This window comes from Octopus sinensis, linkage group LG8 (assembly GCF_006345805.1).
Source record: "Octopus sinensis linkage group LG8, ASM634580v1, whole genome shotgun sequence".
NCBI classification, from domain to species: Eukaryota; Metazoa; Mollusca; class Cephalopoda; order Octopoda; family Octopodidae; genus Octopus; species Octopus sinensis.
The window spans coordinates 29791415-29814091 of NC_043004.1; the positions used below are offsets into that span (position 1 = coordinate 29791415).

At 35.8% G+C, this 22677-nt stretch overlaps 1 long non-coding RNA gene across 1 annotated transcript; it reads left to right on the forward strand.

The window, feature by feature from the left end:
• The first annotated feature begins 12449 nt into the window (after positions 1 to 12449).
• On the forward strand, positions 12450 to 15751 carry LOC118764520. The gene is made up of 2 exons (XR_005000330.1): positions 12450 to 13108; positions 15167 to 15751. It is a non-coding gene; the product is annotated as an uncharacterized LOC118764520 (long non-coding RNA).
• Positions 15752 to 22677: the final 6926 nt, after the last annotated feature.

A 22677-nucleotide genomic window follows, 5' to 3' on the forward strand; every position in this document is an offset into this window, starting at 1 on the left:
TTGTCTGGTGGCTGCAGCAAAAGAAGTGGTATTGTGGACCTGTTTGAAAGGGCTAAAGTCAGACACTTTCCCGTTTAGCCAAGGCCTCATCAACTTTTTCAAGTTCCACTTGGAAAGGAAGGTGAGAGTAGAGAGGGAAGTGTTGTCTTCTAGGAAATTTGTTGAAAGGTGGGTGAATGTAAAAAGGGGTATAAAAGGAGAAAGGGCTCTCGCCCTATTGACTAGGCACCCATGGCTTTTATGGGTTTTTTCCATGAGTAATCTTCAAAACGTCTCCCCCTGTTGGGAGTTTTTTACTTGTTATATTGTTATCTTCATTAGGAAATATTTACACAGACCTTTTTTTGCTAAACCCTTTTTGCTTATCGTCTTGTGTTGTCCTTTAATGTTTTGATTTATATTAGCCCTAGTGGCCAATAAAAAGAATTAATTAATGAATCATCATCATCATCATCATCATCACCACCACCACCCAACACACCAATTACTACTGGTATTATAGTAGTACTAAGCTTCCACATTTTTGTGATTTCAATTTGCAGATATTTATAGGGAAAAAGCTTTTTGTATTCTTTTCATGAGACGTTTTGATTTTGTGGTACTGACATATCTATTAACAGACAAATTCCTCTGTTATAGTCTTTGATCACAATGTCTGGTTGATTGGAATCAATTTTTCTTTTTTTTATGCCACCAAAGTGACATTGGGGTACAAATATACAAAGTCCAGTATACCCATCATGATTAACCATAACATAAGGTTACACCAGGCATATGCATTACAACCATATCAAGATAGGCAGCACATGACCTTACAGGTGGGGGCCCAGTTAGAATTTTCTTCAGATTGAGTAGCCCATCCCACTCAAAAGGGTTGTTTCAGGATAATGAACAAAACACCCATGTTCCCCAGAGGTGAATTATTCAAACTCCAAAGAATTCCTCTCAACACATGGCTATGATGCTCCCCACTACTCCTTGTGGTCAGAGATTCACATATTATCAGCCACTAAGGAACATGCTCAACAGATTAAGGTCAAACAATTGACATGCAAGTCTGCAGTATTGAACAGAATATTTGCTGTAGCCCATCTTTTACACCAAGATAAAACATATGCATAATAACATTATTATTATTATTATCATTATTATTATTATTATTATTATTATCATTATCATTATCATTATCATTATTATTATTATTATTATTATTATTATTGAGTGAGAGAGCAGTGCATACCATCAAAGTGACACTGGGGTAAAATATACGAAGCCCAGCATACCCATCATGACTACCCGTCTGATAAGGGTACACCAGGCACATGCATCACAACCATATGTGCGCGGCATGGTGATCTTATATCAAGATAAACAGCACATGACCTTGCAGGTGGGGCCCAGTTAGAATTTTCTTCAGGTCGAGTAACCCATCCCACTCGAAAGGTCCCTGAATAAGGGTTGTTTAAGGATGTTGAACGAAACACCCATGTTTCCAGAGGTGAATTATTCAAACCCCAAAGAATCCTTCTCAACACACGGCTATGATGCTCCCCCACTACTTCTGCTCGTGATCAGAGATGCACATATCGCCAGCCACTAAGGGACATGCTCAACTGGTTAAGGTCAAACAACTGACAAGCAAATCTGTGGTATTGAGCAGAATATTTGCTGTAGCCCATCTTTTATACCAAGACAAAACAAAGTACATGTATTATCATTATTATTATTATTATTATTATTATTATTATTATCATTATTATTATTATTATTATTATTATTTTATTATTATTATTATTATTATTATTATTATTATTATTATTATTATTATTATTATTATTATAACTTTCAATTGTGTTTCCATTTCTTGCCAAGTTTCTTCTTGACACCTAGAACAAAGAAACTTGTATACATTAACAGGCCATTAAACTAGACACATCAGATAGTTCATTTTCCAAATGAAAGGAAGTTTCATGAAAACATACATCATTAATAAATACAAATAAAAATACATTGGTGGTAATTGCTCTCACATTGACAATGCTCCTGTCAACACATGTGACGTACTAGTTACAACAATCTTTTGCACTTCTTGCTGGGATGTTAAACCAGGGATCATTCTCAAATATTTTCAGTTTCTTTTTTAACCATCCTTAGTGCTCCTACTATCACTGATATTGTAATTGCCTTAAGGTGCGACATGTTTTTCAATTTCAGTCAGCAAATCTTTATATTTTCTGAGCTTGCCAAATTCCTTTGCTGAGATATTTTGATCACAAGGAATACTCGTCAATCAATAAACAAACTTTATTGTTTTGGTCTTTCACAACAATATCCTGTTTATTAACTTTGATGGTTCATTCTGTATGTACTGGAAAATATTAATAATGACAATAACAAAAATAACAACAACAACAATAACAATAATAAATGTGTTTTGTCTTGGTATAAAAGATGGGCTACAGCAAATATTTTGCTCAATACCACAGATTTGCTTGTCAGTTGTTTGATCATAACAAATTGAGCATACCCCTTGGTGGCTGACAATATGTTCATCTCTGATCACAAGCAGAAGTAGTGGGGGAGCATCACAGCCATGTGTTGAGAGGAAGTCTTTGCAGTTTGAATAATTCACCTCTGGAAAGATGGGTGTTTCATTCATCATCTGTAAACAACCCTCATGCAGAGACCTTTTGAGTGGGATGGGCTACTCATCATCATCATTATCATCAATTAGTGTCTGCTTTCCATGCTGGTATGCGTTGGATGGTTTGATTTAAAACTGGTAAGCTGGGGAACTGCACTAGGTTCTGATTTGATTTGGCAAAGTTTCTACAGCTGGATGCCTTTCCTAACACCAACCACTTCAAGAGTGTAGTGGGTGCTTTTTACATGCCACCAGCACAGGTGCCATTGACCTGACGCCAGCATCAGCCACAACTATGGTCTCACTTGGCTTGACAGGTCTACACAAGCACGGTATATTGCCAAAGGTCTCGGTCACCTGTCACTGCTTCCATAAGGCCTAATGCTCAAATAGTGCTTTTTACGTGCCATCAGCATGGGTGCCAGTCAGATAATACTGGCAATTGGCTGCGACTACAATCTCACTTGCCCAATGATTGAAGGGTGCTTTTAATGGGCCAGTCATGCAACACTGACATCGGCTATGACTACAATCTCACTTGGCTTGACACCACTGCCTCTATGAGGTCCAACACTCAAACAGTGCTTTTTATGTGCCAGGCCCCACCTGCAACATCATGCACTGCTCTCTCACTCAATAATGATGATGATGATGATGATGATGATGATGATGATGATGATGATGATGATGAGGATGATGATGATGATGATGATAATAATAATAATAATAATAATAATAATAATAATAATAATAATAATAATAATAATCTGGAGCAAAGACAAGGAGCACAAGGGGGATACTGAAAGGTTGCAAGAACTGAAACAAACAGTAGTCTGTCCAAAACAGGCTGAACTAATCATTTCAGTTAGGGAAGCGAAGGAAATTAGCAAAAGAATTAGCAACTAGAAGGCCCCAGAACCAGATGGAGTTCAAGACTACTGGATCAAATGATTTGGTAAATGTCATGCATGAATAGCTGCGCAACTCAACACCTTGTTAAATGGCGACCAAGTAACACCAGAATGGTTGACATTGGGTAGGACAGCACTGTGCCTGAAAAACATAGAAAAGGCAATACAGTAGACAATTACAGGCCGATATCCTGTTTGTCACTCATGTGGAAGTTACTGACTGGAATACTCACAGAATCAATGTATGAACGTCTGGAAAAGAAATGGAGTCCTGCCACATGAGCAGAAGGGTTGCAAGCGTAAGTGCAGAGGTACCAAGGATCAACTCCTGATAGACAAAACTGTACTTAGAGACTGCAAGAGGAGGAAAAGTAACTAAGCTATGTCATGGGTTGACTATCATAAGGTGTACAATATGATCCCACATTCTTGGATTACGGAATGTATGAACCTATTTGGTATTGCTAGGAATGTTGAGCGATTGCTTGGAAAAAGTATTGCAAATTGGAGGATGGACCTGACAGCAAACGGAAGAAGTTTAGGGACAGTAGAAATTAGGAAGGGCATGTTCCAAGGAGATTGCCTGTCCCCACTGATCTTTGTACTGTGCTTGATACCACTAACACTGATTCTGAGGAAAGCAAAAGCTGGCTATGTATTCAAAAGCCACCAACTAAACATCAACCATTTGTTATTCATGGATGACCTCAAACTTTATGGTAAACATGAAGCCCAAGTCAGTTCCCTCGTTGATACAGTGTATACCTTCAGTGCTGATATCAGAATGGAGTTTGGACTAAGAAAGTGTGGTGTGTTAGTCTTGAAGAGAGGCAAAATCAAATGTATGGACAGGCTAACAATACCGTCGGGGGAGGTTATGAAGCAGATACAAGAGATGGGCTATAAGTACTTGGGGATACTGGAAATGGATAAATTGATGGAGAAAGAAATCACAGAAAAATTTAAGGTGGAGTACTTGCACAGGCTGAGACTGATCCTTAAGTCGAAATTAAATGGACGGAATAAGATCGAAGCATTCAATACTGATAGAATATATATATATAAAATATTTTTAAAGTCATCAAATAAGATCACCAAGCATCTTTAAATGTTTTGTAATGTCCTGTTTTGTCCTTTCGAATGTAAATATTCATCATAAAGAATCATCTCTTAGGTATATACCATTGACAAGAGTTTAAAAACTTGAAACATTGATGTCTGAGATTCTTGATAGATGGCATCTGAACAAACCTAAATTTTGCTTATGCCTAAACACTGCTTGGTGCTAACATTTCCATACATATATATATATATATCAAACTAAGGTTATAGAACAAACAAATGCAAGGTCATCCGCATAACACTTCATAATTCGAACATTTAATCATAGAATATACATATAAACATCCCGCAAGATGGAACATAATTCATCTGTACAAGCATATAAGCATACAAGCATATAATAAGGTGCGAGAAAAAAGTTCATCACGGTTTAGAGTTAATACTTTAGCGATTCAGAAAAATACATTTTTTTAAAAAACATTACAACACCTAGAAAGTAAAAATATAATATAAAGTAATATATAAAAATATATAGGTATATAAAAATATATAAAATATATATATATATTTCTTTCTTTTGGGCTTATCCGAGCATGAATGCTTCAATAGGAAAGCACACAACATTGTGCTAGCCTGGTATGCGATGATGTCTGTCTTTCTGTATTTTTTCCCCTGACGAAGGAGGTATTATCTTGATGCACCCTAGTGCTTTAAACATAATAATACACCCCTGAAATGGCCATAGGGATTAAGAAAATATGGTTTCCTCTTTTTTAACTATAAGGCTTCTCTTACTTGAATAATAATTTTATAAGATTTCTAAACGATGAACTTTTATTTTATTTACATGATATATATTATATATTTTTTATATGCTTCTTAAATATATATATATATTTTATATATTTTTATATACCTATATATCTTTATATATTACTTTATATTATATTTTTACTTTCTAGGTGCTGTAATGTTTTTTAAAAAAATGTATTTTTCTGAATCGCTAAAGTATTAACTCTAAACCGTGATGAACTTTTTTCTCGCACCTTATTATATGCTTGTATGCTTATATGCTTGTACAGATGAATTATGTTCCATCTTGCAGGATGTTTATATGTATATTCTATGATTAAATGTTCGAATTATGAAGTGTTATGCGGATGACCTTGCATTTGTTTGTTCTATAACCTTAGTTTGATATATTTGTCTCTTTCAATAGAGTACTTCTATAGCAGTCCTATTAATCTTTTTGTTCCTGACAAGAAACAATAACTGTATTATTGATATATATATATATAGATATATGAATTCTCAGTATGCTATACTTCTTGTGTGACTGAGAATACCAGTGGATCTCTTGTATTCACAATACACTGTCCAATATTCTACCACTCCATTTACATTCACCTTGTATCTTGAGGGTATACCCTTGCACATTACCATCCCCATTCTCTCTCTCTCTCTCCCTCCCTCTCTCTCTCTCTCTCTCTCTCTTTCCTTCTCTCACTGACTGTGATAACCATGTATCTCCTATCCCTCTATCATAGTTTAACCTCTCATCACCTAACACAAAGTCATCCCACTCGATACTGGTCCCTGTCTCAGTTGAGGGATCTTTCTCTTGCAAGTTACTTGATGATCTCTCCAGTTCTGGTGCCACATAAAAAGCACTCCAGTACACTCTGTAAAGTAATTAGCATCAGCAGGAAACATCCCTAATGCCAGAGAAACCATGCTAAAAGAAATAGTAGAGCCCAATGCGGTTTTTGGGCTTCTCAGCTCCTGTCAAACCATCCAACCCATGTCAACATGGAAGATTAACGTTAGAGGATGATGATGATGATGAACAATCAACAAAGAACAAAGGCAATTATATAATGCTAAATGCTCTTATAGATACATTTGTGTAAGTGTATTACTAATTGCTACTAATGTATTCAATGATGCATCTATATACAATGTATACGGATATGTGTGTATGAGTGTTTGTGTGGACATATTACACATGTTTACATACACACATTAGAATATTGCTGAACCTACTTGACTATCTATGTTGTTTCCAAGTGGCGCCATACTGATAATTTGACCAGCATTTATCCACAACAGAACATCACTCTGTTGCAGGATTACTCACCTACAATTGAGTGGACTGCAAGAAGGAGAGACAGAAGTATGTGTGTATGTATATCATCATCATCGTCATCATTATTTAACATCTGCTTTCCATGCTAGCATGTGTTGGACGATTTGACGATTTTTTCGTGCCACCTGCACAAGAGCCAGTCCAGCAGCACTGGCGATGACCTCACTCGAATGTTTCACGTACCACCAGCACAAGTGCTAGTAAGGCGATGCAGTAACGATCACGCTCGAATGGTGTGCTTAACGTGCCATCAGCATGGGGCCAGCTTGTTGCTCTGGCAACGATCTCTCTCATATGGTACTCTTAGCGCTCCACTAGCAACGGATGCCAGTCACTGAATTTGATTTCGACTTTGATTTCGATTTCGATTTCACTTGCCTCAACTGGTCTTCGCAAGCAGAGTTTAGTGTCCAATGAAGAAATTGCCAGCCTCACCTGGCACCTGTGCAGGTGGCACGTAAAAAGCACCCACTACACTCACGGAGTGGTTGGCGTTAGGAAGGGCATCCAGCTGTAGAAACATTGCCAGATTAGACTGGAGCCTGGTGCAGCCTTCTGGCTTCCCAGATCCCCGGTCGAACCGTCCAACCCATGCTAGCATGGAGAACGGACGTTAAACGATGATGATGATGATGATGATGAAGTGGACTGAAATTTTTTTGAATGCAGAATTGCCTTTAGACCAGCAGAAATACTGGGTAAATTACTCTTACAAAGTGGAAAAGTTTGTCATCAACCAGCCATGGGACTCAAACCCACATCCTGCAAAACTCCAACTAAGTTCTTTGCTATTAAGCTAAACTGCCAACTGACAAAATTATCCACAAATTTAGATGCTAAATAGCTTATTGAACAACTATGTGTATATACATATAAACAAGCTAGCATTTGTTTTTTTATAAGTGTCAAAATGTGTATTGTATGATATAAATAAAATGATATTTTTTTGAATGCAGAATTGCTGTTAGAACAACAGAAATACACAGTTTAGCTTAATAGCAGAGCACTCAGTGAGAGTCTTGAGGAATGTGGGTTTGAGTCCCATGGCTGTTTGCTGACAAATTTTTCTGCTTTGTAAGGGTAATTCATCCTGTATTTCGGCTGTTGTAATGGCAATTCTGTATTCGAAAAACATATCTTATTTGTATCGTACACACACACACACATATACACACACACATACACACACACACATATATATACATATATTCCCACCATATGGTTCCTGGTCCAGTCCTACTGTGTGGCACCTTGTGCAAGTGTTTTCTACAATCTCTACTATAGCCCCCAGCTAACCAAAGCGACTTGAAGTCAGAAGATCCTACTCTGAAGGAGATTAGAGTTTTGTACTTCTTTGAAATCAATATCTCTCATAAAAAAAGTCTCAAAATCTCTGGAATGTGCCTTGTACATACAAATATACATACACATAGATACATAAATACACATCTGTATATGTATTTTAATTCTACATACACCTACAAATGCAAGGTCATGTGCTGTTAATCTTGATACAAGATCTCCATGTTGCGCACATATGCTTGCAATGCATGTGCCTAGTGTACCTTTAACAGACGGGTAGTCATGATGGATATACTGGGCTTCATATATTTTACTTTGATGGTATGCACTGCTCTCTCACTCAGTAATGATAATAATAATAATAATAATAATAATAATAATAATAATAATAATAATAATAACAATAATAATCCTTTATTCTGGAGGCACAAGGCCTGAAATTTGTGGGGAGGAGGTAAGTTGATCACATCGACCCCAGTACTTGATTGGTACTCAATTTATCAACCCTGAAGGGATGTAAGGCAAAGTTGACCTTAGTGTAAGTATGTTGTAGGGGCATAGAATTGTCAAATGGAGAATGGAAGTACTTTGGGATCCTGGAGGTGGACAATATCTTGCACAGAGAAAAGAAAGACAAGGTCATCACTGCACATTTGAAGCACCTCTTGAAATCAAGCACATTTGAAGCACCTCTTGAAATCAAGCACATTTGAAACACCTCTTGAAATCAAAACTCAACTCAAAGAGTCTTGGGACTGCCATCAGCACCTGGGCTGTTGCTGTAGTCTGCTATAGTGCACCCATCCTGAAATGGACACAAGCAGAGATTAACTAACTCAATCACACTACTTGAAAGACTATGACAATGCATGGTACCCTCCACCATAAGGCAAACATGCACAGGCTCTATATGAAGAGGTTAAAAGATGGACGTGGACTGATTAGCGTATGGGAGTGCATCAACAGTGAAAGAAGAAACATGGCAGAATATTTGGTAAACAGCAAACAGGACCTGCTACAGTATGCTGCTAATGCAGAGGGATTTACCAAAAATGGACTTGAGAGTGCTCGTGAATTCCGATCACAAATAGTCAACGACAGAGGAGAAACCCTACTCCACATGGAATTACATGATCAGTTCCACTGTGAAACTAACAGCTTAAAAGATAAGGAAGCATCATGGAGGTGGCACAGTTAGGGTGACCTAAGAAAGAAGACTGAAAACCTAATCATAGCTGCCCAGGATCAGGCATTGAATACCAACTCAGTGAAAAGCGATATATACCACACAAGTGCAACGGACCTCTGCAAAATGTGTGGGAAGAGGATCAAAAGCATAACTCACATTGTTAGTGCTTGTGAAAGTCTTCCGCAGAGAGAACACAAATGCAGACATGATAAGGTAGCCCAAAACCTTCACTGGCTACTATGCTAGAAGTATGGATACGAGGTAACGGGTGCTAGGTACCAACATACACTGGCAAAAGGTAATGGACAAAAAGGAGAAGGCAAAAATCCTCTGGGGCTTTGACTTCCAGACAGACAAGGTGTTAGAGCACCAAAGGCCAGATATAGTAACCTTTAGGAGGGACAAACAAGAGTGCTTAATAATCAACGTGGCAGTGCCAGGAGATCAACATATTATCATGAAAGAAAGAGAAAAGATTGATAAATATAGATACCTAAGAATTGAGCTTGCAGAGATGTGGCAGCTACGAGAGTTGGAAACCTTAGGAATTCCCTACAATCTAGGTGTATTGCAAAAACTGGAATTACTTGGAACTGCACACATACTGCATAAAGTACTATTTGTCTGAGGTCCTTGTTGTGACTTGCCAGACAGTACAAACCCCTGGTAGACACAATATCCTCAGTCAACAACATCATGATATTAGATAATGTGCGATGTCTTAGATAATAATAATAATAATAATAATAATAATAATAATAATAATAATAATAATAATAATAATAATAATAATAATAATAATAATGATAATGATAATAATAATACTACTACTACTAATAATAATAATAATAATAAGGTGAGGAGGTCAGCAATGCACAGGAATGTCCATTGCTAACCTCCTCACCGTCTGCCGAATCTAGTTACAGACCTGTAGAATTTGGTCTATTCACCAAGCTGCTACTCTTCTTCCTACTATTCCCTTCAACACTCATGTATTTATGATTATCTCAAGTACAAGTTGAAAGTTGAAACTAAATGACATTTAACAATACCCTTTAATAATAAATGGAAATAGTAGTAGTAGTAATAATAATAATGATAATAATAAATTCTGGTTTTATTGGCCACAAGGGCTAACATAAATCAAAAACATGTAAGGACAAAAAACATGACAGAAAGTACAAAGGCTTTTCCGAAAAAGAAAGGTCCGTGTAAACATTAAGAAAAATAGCGAAAAATATAACAAGTAAAATTTCCAATAGGAGGAGGTGCTTTGAAAGGTTACTCGTGGAAAAACCCATAAAAGCCATGGGAGCCTGGTCAAAAAGGGGTAGAGAGCCCCTACTTTTATATTACCTGGACAATTCAACCACCAATGTTGGACGCTTTTTGTCTACTCCTGATATATTTCTGAGCTTTTTAGCACTATACATCTATACAAGATGCATTTTTGAGATGAATATCATGGTTTTCTGAATTTTCTATTGTATATCCATGCTAATATATACATATACTTTTTGTATATATATATGTTGCCCTGATAGATCGTTAGCCACTACACACATTTTTTTCTCTCCTTGTTTTTTCTGTGTCCCTTTCTGTAGGAGAGCATAAGCTTGAAACGTAAAAGACTTTTTCTATTCCTGAGCATTATACTAATACAAGTACACATGCTCATACAAGCATCAACAAAAATGTTAACGGTTATTTTTAATACTTTTCTCACTGGATTATGTATTCGTTTCTCTTTTTGTCTTCTGCAATTTTATTTTTGATCTTCTATACATATGAAGATTCCCCCCACCCTCTGGCTGTTTTTCTCTCTACAAAACAAAAGGTTACATTGTGGAACAGTCATTTTAATGAATTGTTTTTATTTATTTATCACCCGACGAGATACGTCTGCACCACCGGATACTCCTGAACCAGTCTTTGTGTGTCCCACAAGACGAGTCGATGCCAGATAAGTCGAAACAATTGTGATTAGTAATATATTCTGTCTTTCATTTGTTATATATATGTATATATATAAATGTATGTATGTGTGTGTGCGTGTATGTATATATATATATATATATATATATTCAGAAAAAGGAGGCAGTCAGAATTTTGAATAATTCTTTATTAGTGCTTTCATGCAATTTTATGGAAAGAATTTATTTTGAAAAATCCTCATGAATGGATGAAAGCTCTAATAAAGAATTATTCAAAATTCTGACAACTTCCTTTTTCTTAATATACAATGTCTGTACATCACTTTAAACACTCTATACATACATACATGCATGCATACATACATACATACATACATACATACATACATACATACATACATACATACATAGTTGAAATTTACAGAAAAACAAAAGATGAAGACAGGTGTATAAACAACAAGCAGGTGTATTAGTTTGATGCTTGGGAAAGTGAGAAAGTCTTTTACATTTTGAGCCTACACTCTTCAACAGAAAGGAACATGAGGAAATAAACAGAGAGAATAAAAAGAGAGAAAAAATATATATGTATATGTGTGTATATATATATGTGTGTATGTGTGTGTATTTGTCTACATATATATATTCTGAACCACACACATGTGTGTGTGGTTGAGAAGCTTACTTTTCAGCCATGGGTTCAGTCGCACTGAATAAGCCCTTGGGCAAGTGTCTTCCACTATAGCCCTGGGCTGACTAGACCTATGTGAGTGGATTTGTTAGGAGAAAACGGAAAGAAGCTGATCATGTATGTTTCTGTGTGTGTGTGTGTGTGTGTGTGTGTTTGTATTGTGTCTCTTGTCTTAATACTGTGTGATAGTTGCAAGCAAGCGCCATTGTCATTCAAGCAGTATCATTTGTTTCCCAGTCTTCATGCAGACGTTTCTGGACAATGTGAACATGAAAAAATGGACGTTAAGTGATGACAATGATGAAGAGGGGGAGGAGGATTTTATGCTTGTGTGTGTGTGTGTGTGTGTGTGTTATTTTCAATGTATCAATGTTCGCATTGTCATTTAATTGGAACATATTTTATCTTTGTATGTTCACCTTGAATAAGGAAATAGAGACTTATGCACTTGACAGTTGTCAGTTATGTCAGCTGTTGAAGCATGTTTATTCTTATTAGTCACATGATCAGCAACACGGGGGTGGGGGGTTTCAAAGATCCTCATTACTCTGTTATCAGCCATGAATGCCATTATATGTCTCCTTATTTCTCTAGAACACTGGACTCATTATAGATTTGTAGTAAATATGTCTTGATAGCATATATTACTGGCATGTCGGTGATATGAATATAAATTGAAAGATTTACTGTTTAATTTCACCAACAGCCTACTTACTTTATTCCCTGATGTCAGGACTATACAATGTCTACGTTTTTTTTCAAACCAACCAGCTAATTTGTCTACTTTATTAACTGTCACAACATCAGCTTCTATGGCATCATCAAAAAGCAGAAATGGCTTATGGCACCATCACTCTTCAGACAAATGAAATGATGTCTGCCATTCTGTTCATCAAACTGATGCCAACAACTAAGCTGACATCCATGGCTTTTGGATAACTCAGCTGGTGTGCCATCTCATTCGTCTACTCAGGCAAATAAGTGCTCAAATGAGCCTATTATATCAACTTTTGTAACTAATCATGTACATAGACTGATGTTATATAAAAGAGGTGTACCTGCCATGATGTACAATAGCTTACCAGCTGTCATTGTTGGTGGTGGTTATTGGGTACATAGCCCAGTTGAGAATTGCGATATTATTAGTCATCACTGTTTTGTCAGTCGTTATCACAGCAAACTATTGGGTTGTCCAGAAAAAGTGCGTGCTGATTTTTAAAGGCAAGAAAAAGGTCAATAAATACTTGCCATTACATTTTTAATCAACCAAATATGAACCATTTTGTTGCACAATACATCTCCATCTTTCCTTTAACTTGAAAATATCCCCTTCCCAGATTTGAGGTAGTTTCATGGCAAAGAATTCATCAAGGTATCTTTTTACGTCATCCAAGGAATTGAAATTTTTACCATTAAGACTATTCTGCAGAGACCTGAATAAATGAAAATCCAAAGGAGCAGTATCTGGTGAATATGGAGGGTGGGGTAACACATCCCAGCCGAGCTGCAGCAATGTTTGTCTGGTTCCTAAAGCATCAAGTGCCGAAAATGAACTTTCTTATCTTCCATTTTAAAGGGTTACAGAATTAACACAGGTTATAGGAACATAAACCTTCTTCCACAAAAAGATAGTTTAAACTGTGCTCTAAATGGAGGTGTAGTCAAATCCTATTTTATGGGCTCAACCATGTTCTAAAATAAGTCGAAAGGTAAGCTACTATAAATCGGCACAAACTTTCCGGACAACCCAATAGTTAGAAGTATCAAACCTAGCAGGGTTTGAAACTTCTATGTTTTTGTTAGGTACTAATATACTTTTCTGCTTTTTAGCTCTATAATATATGTATGCATGTGTGTGTATGTATATATGCAGAACGATTAAATGAACATCTGAGACAATATGACAACAAAAAACAGTCCTCCATACTCTACTAACATGCCAAGGACCACCATGGAGGCAACTTGGGTCAACTTAACATCCGCCTGTTATCCAAGCACCCAAAAGACCCAACACTCAGACAAATACAGGAGTACGTCCTTATAAATGAAACTTCCCCAATACTAAATAGGAAACATACATAGTAAATATCAAATCCCCCTACCCACAGTTTACACAGGTAGAGAGGAATAGTTAGTGGACTGTTATGTAGATAGATGTATTTATGTGTGTGTGTGTGAGGTGTATGTATATATGTGTATATGCACATGTGTGTAAGCATATGGATATGAAAATAAACAGATCAACATACAGACGGATAGGTACATAGGTTATATGAACAGACAAGCACACATATGCAAATGGGGACTGAAACACATGACCATATATACACACACACACTTTACTTCACACGACACATATGGAGACACGTGTTCACACATATGGAGATGCACCTCTATACATACAAACACGGTACATGGTTGCAAAACACACACACATACATAAAAAAATACACAAACACAGACATGCAAGTACAAGAATATGCAGAATACATACATACAGATGCACACACACACATATATACATATGCATACACACACATATATACATACACACACATGCATACATACGCACATACATACATACATACATACATACATACATACATACATACATACATACATACATACATACATGGATGCATGCAAAGACAAGATGCTGTGGTCATTTACTGGGATAAAATATGGTTATCAGTAACAATAAAGGGTGAAATTAATTAATTTGGAATAATTATTAATTACACCAAGTAGATTTCGGCATGTAAAAGCCTCATTCGAGGAAAATTTAAGTAATACTAAGCAATTAAGGGTTTAGCAACGAATTGCCTCACCACACACCGAATTTAGAAATAGCAGTCAAAGAGTTATAGCTATTCTTTCTACTAAAAGGGAGATCTCAGTAAAAACACAGCACTTGAAAGGCAAACACAGACAGGTAAGAGAGAATGAAATGATGGCAATCTATCGTACAATTTTAAGTCACCTACGGACGTACGTTTCGAAATCAAGTTTTAGGAAAGCATAAGAATTAGAAAATTCTACCTTACCCAACCTTCTTTTCTCATCAGCGTAGGATGCTACAATTATGAATAATATATACATATACACACACACACATACATATATATACAGGGGTTGGACAAAATAATGGATACACCTAGCATCATAGCATCATGATTTTGAAATATCTATAAAACTGTCAAAAGCTTGTTTATTTTTACGTTTCTTTTTTATTTATTATTAGTCTATTAGTCTTGCTTGATATATTTGCTAAAATTGCTGTTTCTTTTCAGATATCACAGAAAAAGGAAATTAAAATTCATTAAAATGGCAGATCTATCGGACTTTCAAAGAGGTCAAATTGTTGGTGCCCGTATGGTAGGTGCTAGTGTAATAGAAACAGCTGAAATGTTTAGTGTATCAAGAAGTACAGTCTCAAAAGTAATGACAGAATTGGTCCCTAGAACAGTGGGAGAATGCTATTTTCTCAGACGAGTCATCCGTCATCATATTTCCAACCACCGGCCAAGTATACATGTGGAGACAGGCAAAAGAAGCATTTGACCCAGACTGATTTCTTCTAACTGTTAAACATAGAAGAGGATCTGGGGGGCTATACATTGGAAATCTGCTGGCCCAATGGTTTCCCTTCATGGCAGAATTAATAGTCAAGACTATTTAAGCATTTTATCTGAGCAAATTCATCCTATGGTTGTGGAACTGTTTCTGGTGGGAAATGCAATCTTTCAGGGTGATAATGCACCAGTTCACACAGCTAAAGTTGTTACTGAAGGATACGAGAAACATTCTAGTTGAACATCTTACCCGGTCACCACAGTCCCCAGATCTCAGTATTATTGAACATTTATGGTGCATTTTAGAAAAACAAGTAAGGAATTGATATCATCTACCATCATCACTACAAGAACTGGAGACTGTTTGAGGTGAAGAATGGACAAAAATTGCTTTGGAAACAATTCAAACTTTGTACGAGTCCATACCTCATAGAATTCAAGCTGTAATTACTACCAAAGGCAGTCCTACTCCATATTAAAATAAATTTGTTTGAAATTTTAAGCTATTTCCATTATTTTATCCAACCCTTGTATATATATATATATATATATATATATATATATATATATATATATATATATATATATATATATATAATACCGAGCATGTCTGTCTGACTGTCTGTGTGTCTGTATGTGTGCATCAGTAAAACTTGAGAACTACGCAACTGATTTCATTCAAATTTTACTCATGCTTTATTTAGGATCTATGGAGTGACGTGGGCCAAAAAAATGTTGAACTTCTTATCTAATACGAGCCTGGAGCAATCTCTTATCTCTTACACTGTTTTGGTATTACATGTCAAAAATGAAACAATAACATCTCTATTGTAATGTGATATAATAGTTTCAGTCTTACATGGTTTCAGTTTCAATTAATTTCACTCACTAAGTGTTTATATACATGTTTGTATATATATATATATATATATATATATATATGTATGTGTGTGTGTGTGTGTGTGTGTGTGTGTGTATGTGTGTATATATATATATATATGTATATATGTATGTATGTATGTATGTATGTATATATATATATATATATATACTAGCAGTATCGCCCAGCGTTGCTCGAGTTTGTTTCGACCCGCTGGAATTGGAAATTTTGAAAAGTAAAAATTTTGCATTATGTAGCTTGTTATTCTCTTCAAGTGAACATTTTTCTGGTTGAAATACACCGAAAAGTGGCGACACAGCAGTGAAAAAATCGTAAAAAATAGGGATTTTCATAGAAAAAAGCACCTTTTTGATGTAAATAATTTTTGGTGTTAACATGGTCGGATTTGAATTTTATCTTCTACGGAAGGAAGAGCAACCCTTCTATCATACTCTCAATTTTGGTCAACTTGTGCCGCAGGGTCTCGGAGGAGATAGTGTTAGTTGAAGGCTACCAAACCTGGCGCACACAGACAACTTCAGCTTTATAGAGAGAGAGATAACACACACACATTAATACACATACATACACACACACACACACATCTATGTATGTATAGATGTTTGTATGTATATATGTACATATGTCCACTTCTTGCCATATTTTTATCCTTCACTTCCGACACACACACACACACACACACACACACACACACACACACACACACACACACTCACACACACAGACACATATACACACACACACACACACGCACACACACACACACACACGCACGCACACACACACACACCCTCTTAGCTTACAATTTTCTTTCAACAATTGACACTGTCATATATGTATATGTTTGCGTGTCTATGTGTGTAAAAAGAAAGTGTGCTAATAGGCGGAGTAAAGCCTTTGAAGTGAGAGAGGGAAATCGTAAAATATCGAGTTTTTTCAAATTTTTGCTTAATTAGGGGTCAAATTGAAAGAAATTTATATGCCATGACCGAATCGAATCTACTTCGAAAAATCATAGGTAAATTCTAATTGAAGAAATTCTATATTGTAGAATTGTATTAAAAAGGAACATGGGAACAGGCAGAGAAAATCTGATCTACATATATATATATAAGTATAAGACAAATAAGAAAATGGAGAGGATAATTAACTGACAAGCATCAGTCTGTAAACATTTATTTGGATCTAGCTATTAATTAATTATATTCATATGTATAAGTAATCAAAAGAAACAAATAAACAAGTAAATAAATAGATAAATAAAAATAAATAAATGATTAAGAATAAATGAGTGAAAAAATACTAAACTCTAACAGCTGTTTTTACTTTTGCCAAGTATTCCACAGCATACCAGTAATATACAGGGATTGTGCAAAGGTTGAACAAACATTGGACAGGGGTTGGACAATGATTGAGCCCCAAAACTTCATCAGAGAGACCATAATGTTAGGGATCTAACATGTGAGGAAAGAAGTACACACCAACTTAGACACAAAATTTGACAGTAAATTCTTACAACCATTCTCTAGATTAAGGTGAATATACTAAATGGTTTGGTGTGTTGTTACTAAATTCTAAAATCCATATTACTAAATTCTATAATTTCTAAAATAAGGTAAAATCTGTTAAGTAGTGCTGTTGTTATTAAATTCTATAATCTAGGTTAACAATCTGGTGAGAGCATTTAAATGTTGGTGTTACTAAGTTACCTCCCTCTCACTGTATCAAGAAAGCACAAAGCTGTGTATTCTAATTCAAGCTACCATATTGACCACACATAGAGGGATGTTGATGGAATGGTAACTGTTAATAATATCTACACTGATACTTGACTAGAATATATTTTATTAACACTGAAAGGATAAAATATAAAATCAGCTTCACATCAGTATTTGAATTCAAAGTGTAAAGGAACTAAATACCACAATGTCTGATAGCTGATGCTCCACCGATTCTGCTAATATAATACCAATATATAAGGTATAACACTGCCTGATCAGACTGGAGCCTGGTGCAGCCTCCTGGCTTCCCAGACCCCAGTCGAACTGCCCAATCCATGCTAGCATGGAAAACGGACGTTAAACGGTGATGATGATGATGATACAACTCACTTATTATTGTCATATAATAAACAAACAAAAGTTTGTGTATGAAATTGACATTTTTTCTACTTCAATGACCACATGTTTTTCTCTTACAAAATACACACATACAAGTGGAGTAAATTATATATATTATAATACTTTGAATGTTATTGTCGTGGCTGTTGACAGTATTACCTGATTCGCACCCATGCTGGTGGCACGTAAAAAGCACCATTTGAGTGTGATTGTTGTCAGTGTCACCTGACTGGCTCCCATGGTGGTGGTATGTAAAAAGCACCATTCAAGCATGGCCGAGGCTAGTACCTCCTGGCTGGCCCTCATGCCGGTGGCACATAAAAACCATCCACTATACTCTCAGAGTTGTTGGCATTAGGAAGGGCATCCAGCTGTAGAAACATTGCCAGATCAGATTGGAGCCTGGTGCAGCCTTCTGGTTCCCCAGCCCTCAGTCAAACCATCCAACCCATGCCAGCATGGAAAGCAGAAGTTAAACGACAATGATGATGATGATGATGATGATGATGAATGTGACTCCTGAGAATATGTAATTACTCAATCAACAATGGGTATTACTGCTAGTGTATATATATCTATAGCTATATATATATATTTATATATGTATATCATCATCATCATTATCATTTAATGTCCATTGTCCTCTACTCTTCTGACTCAGTGCGTCTGTGTTGCTGGTGGTGTGGCACAGTTGTGGTTCAGTTGTCATGTGAGGTAGATGTCGTTTTTGTCTAGTCACCCTATTTGACTAATACAGTTCAAGTTTTGATTTAAGGCATATTGTAATGGAGATTGCCTGTTACATTATTTTTAATGTTGATATCCATCATAGATATTAAAATATCCCACAAAATGATGTATTCTGTGGGTATTTTCAAAATAAATGTGATGTGAATCTAAGATTCTTTAGTGTTTCCTTAATTTTATAAATTATTTTATTGTATTGCTTTATATTAATATCAATCAGATACAAGGTTTTCAAACTTCTCAGCAGTGAGTGAAGATATATCCTGAACCAACAGAATGAGTATATTTTACATAATACTAAAATTATAAATATTTTTGTAATGGGGTGTGTAAACACCCCAAGTGACTAACCACGTTCGGAGAGGTCAGGCGACTTATGAAGGGCTAAGCTCTTATCAATAAATCCCAGTCTTTCATTCTTGGAAACTGAGAATTAGTGAACTCTAACAGGGTTTTAATCAAATCCAGAATTTATGTTAAGTTTGACACTTCCATCATGCTACCAACTACTAGAGATATATATTCAGTAAGTTGCAGGTATCAGGAAAACTATATACTTCTTGCTCTATATAATTGTTAAAAAGTTTTCATAACTCAGAAAGAATGAAAAAACAAAGCAAAAAAAAAAAAAAAAAGCAACAGAAACAGGCACTTGTGTAATAGATAACAGAGTTGGTATATTATATATATACAATATCATAAATTTAGTTTCATAAAGGACAATTCATGTTACCGAATGGTTTCATGTTAAAAACTTTGCATGTGTGGAAAGGTAACTAACAACCATTCAGCTATGTCTGATGATTGTTGATTTACCTTTCCATTGTTGGAAGGCTTTCTTTCTTTTCCTACATGAAAATTTTCGGTAATTTGGATTGGCTGTTATGAGACTTAATAATACCTTCATGTGTGTGTGTGTGTGTGTGTGTGTGTGTACGAGTGCATATGTGTGCATGTGAGTGCATGTGCTTTAACTAATAAATTTTAAATGTATAAATACAGACACAAGCAGGGCTATGGGTGCAGATGTAGCTGTGAGGTTAAGAAGTTTGCCTCCCAACTACATGGTTTTGGGTTCAGTCCCTTGGGCAAGTGTTATCTACTATAGCCTTGGGTTGATTAAAGCCTCATGAGCAGATTTGGTTCATTTCCAAAATAATGTGAAAGCATGTCTGGCCATGGAGAAATATAACTTTGCTAGGAAAGAAGTGAGAGTTGATGACATGAAGGGCATCTGACCTTTGAAAATCTATCTCAATTAACCATGCAAGATTGTGATGATGATGATGATGATGATGATGATGATGATGATGATGAGGACGAGGAGGATGATGATGATGATGATGATAATGATGGTGATGATGATGATGATGATTTCAGTTTAGCAAAATATTCATGATGTGTTAGTGCACATGTAATTTCTCACCTGTTGTCACCATTATATAAGAATGTACCATGCTAGCATGGAAAGCGGACGCTAAACGATGATGATGATGTAATAATATACCTGTGAAATGTTTTATCAACTCAGTTGAAGGAATTGACAGAATGCTAGTCAACTAATTTTAATAGTTCATATCCTTTCACTGAGGACTGTTCAATATCTCTATTAATCACTTACTCCTCACTAACCCAGTACAGTTAACTATTAACAAATACCATGAGAAGATGTTGTTGTCTGTTCCAAGCAGGCTAACACTGCAAGACTGATTTTTCTTATAGACACAAGGCCACATACTTTAAAGGAGGATTCGAGGATACACTCATTAAATTGACTGCAGTTCTGTCTTGTACTTTGTTTCATTAAACCTGAAATGATGTAAGGAAACGTTACTTCAGTAGCATTTGGCTTCAGAATCTCTTCTGTTGTGACAAATAACTGCTGTAACAAATAACTAATGTATTTTGTCTGAGCCTCTAATGGTTTTGCCATTTCGCTACTACTACCACTATATAATTTGTAAACTTGCAGTGTAAAACTCAGTTTGTTCATGGAGTTAGAGACAGGCAGGCATTACAAGGAAGATTAGCTCTCTGTAGACAAATACAAAGACACACTCTTTATACAGTAATCCCTTGTTTCCAAACCCCCTACAATAGGTGTTATGCTCCAAAACCCCCTACGATAGGTGAAAATCCATGAAGTAGAAACAGTACTGTACTGTATATATTTTTTTATTATTTTCATAATTTGTATATATTTATTTTATTATAAATGCAAAACAACACCACAGAGGAATAGAGGTAATCTTAAATAATAAACCATGATCGGTGAACCACGATATGGTGAGGGATTGCTGTATATATGGTACTCATACTAATCCCCCACTCATACTAATCCCCCACTGAAACTCAAAAATATTTGAGTTAAATGTTCTAACATCTTCAAAATGTATAGAATTCATGCACATATATGCATTGGCTGTGTGGTAAGTAGCTTGCTTACCAGCTACATGGTTCCGGGTTCAGTTCTACTGCGTGGCACCTTGGGCAAGTGTCTTCTACTATAGCCTCGGGCCGACCAAAGCCTTGTGAGTGGATTTGGTGGACGGAAACTAAAAGAAGCCCGTCGTATATATATGTATATATATGTATGTGTGTGTGTGTGTGTGTGTGTGTGTGTGTGTGTGTGTATACGTCCCCACCAACATCGCTTGACAACCGATGCTGGTGTGTTATGTTCCCGTAACTTAGTGGTTCAGCAAAAGAGACCAATAGAATAAGTACTAGGCTTACAAAGAATAAGTCCTGGGGGTCGATTTGCTTGACTAAAGGCGATGCTCCAGCATGGCCACAGTCAAATGACTGAAACAAGTAAAAGAGTAAAAGAGTAAAGAGTATATATATATATATATATATATATATATATATATATATATATGTATGTATATCTTATATTCTTATATGTATGTATACACACACATATACATTACAACTACCTGATTGAATAGCCACATGAAACTTTGAGTAACAGTTTGTGAATTTGTTTTTTTGGCTTTAATAAAATAGCATTTTACTCTGCCTTTGGTGCTTGAGTACTATCTTTTCCACCATGTTTTGCACCTACATGCTTACTTATGTGTATACAAACACACACATATATGTATGCATACATATATGTGTGTATGTGCATGTACATATGCCCATGTTTAAAGAAATTAATTGAATGTGATAACAAAATTAATTAAATGAATAATTACAAATATAAATCTGCATAATTAATACCTCTATTAACCAGAAACAATCACACAAAAAAGAACCAATTTTAAATTTTACATTTTACTGCAAAGCTCATGAAGTACTGAGGTTTGACCCCAACAAAAATGTTGGACAAGTGACCACATGAGTCTGGATTTCTTCTAAACATTCAATCAGACACCTCTATAAATTATATCTGATTCAGCAGAGTTAATCAGGCCAATTGCCAAAAACATCAACAACATGACATAATAATTTTATAT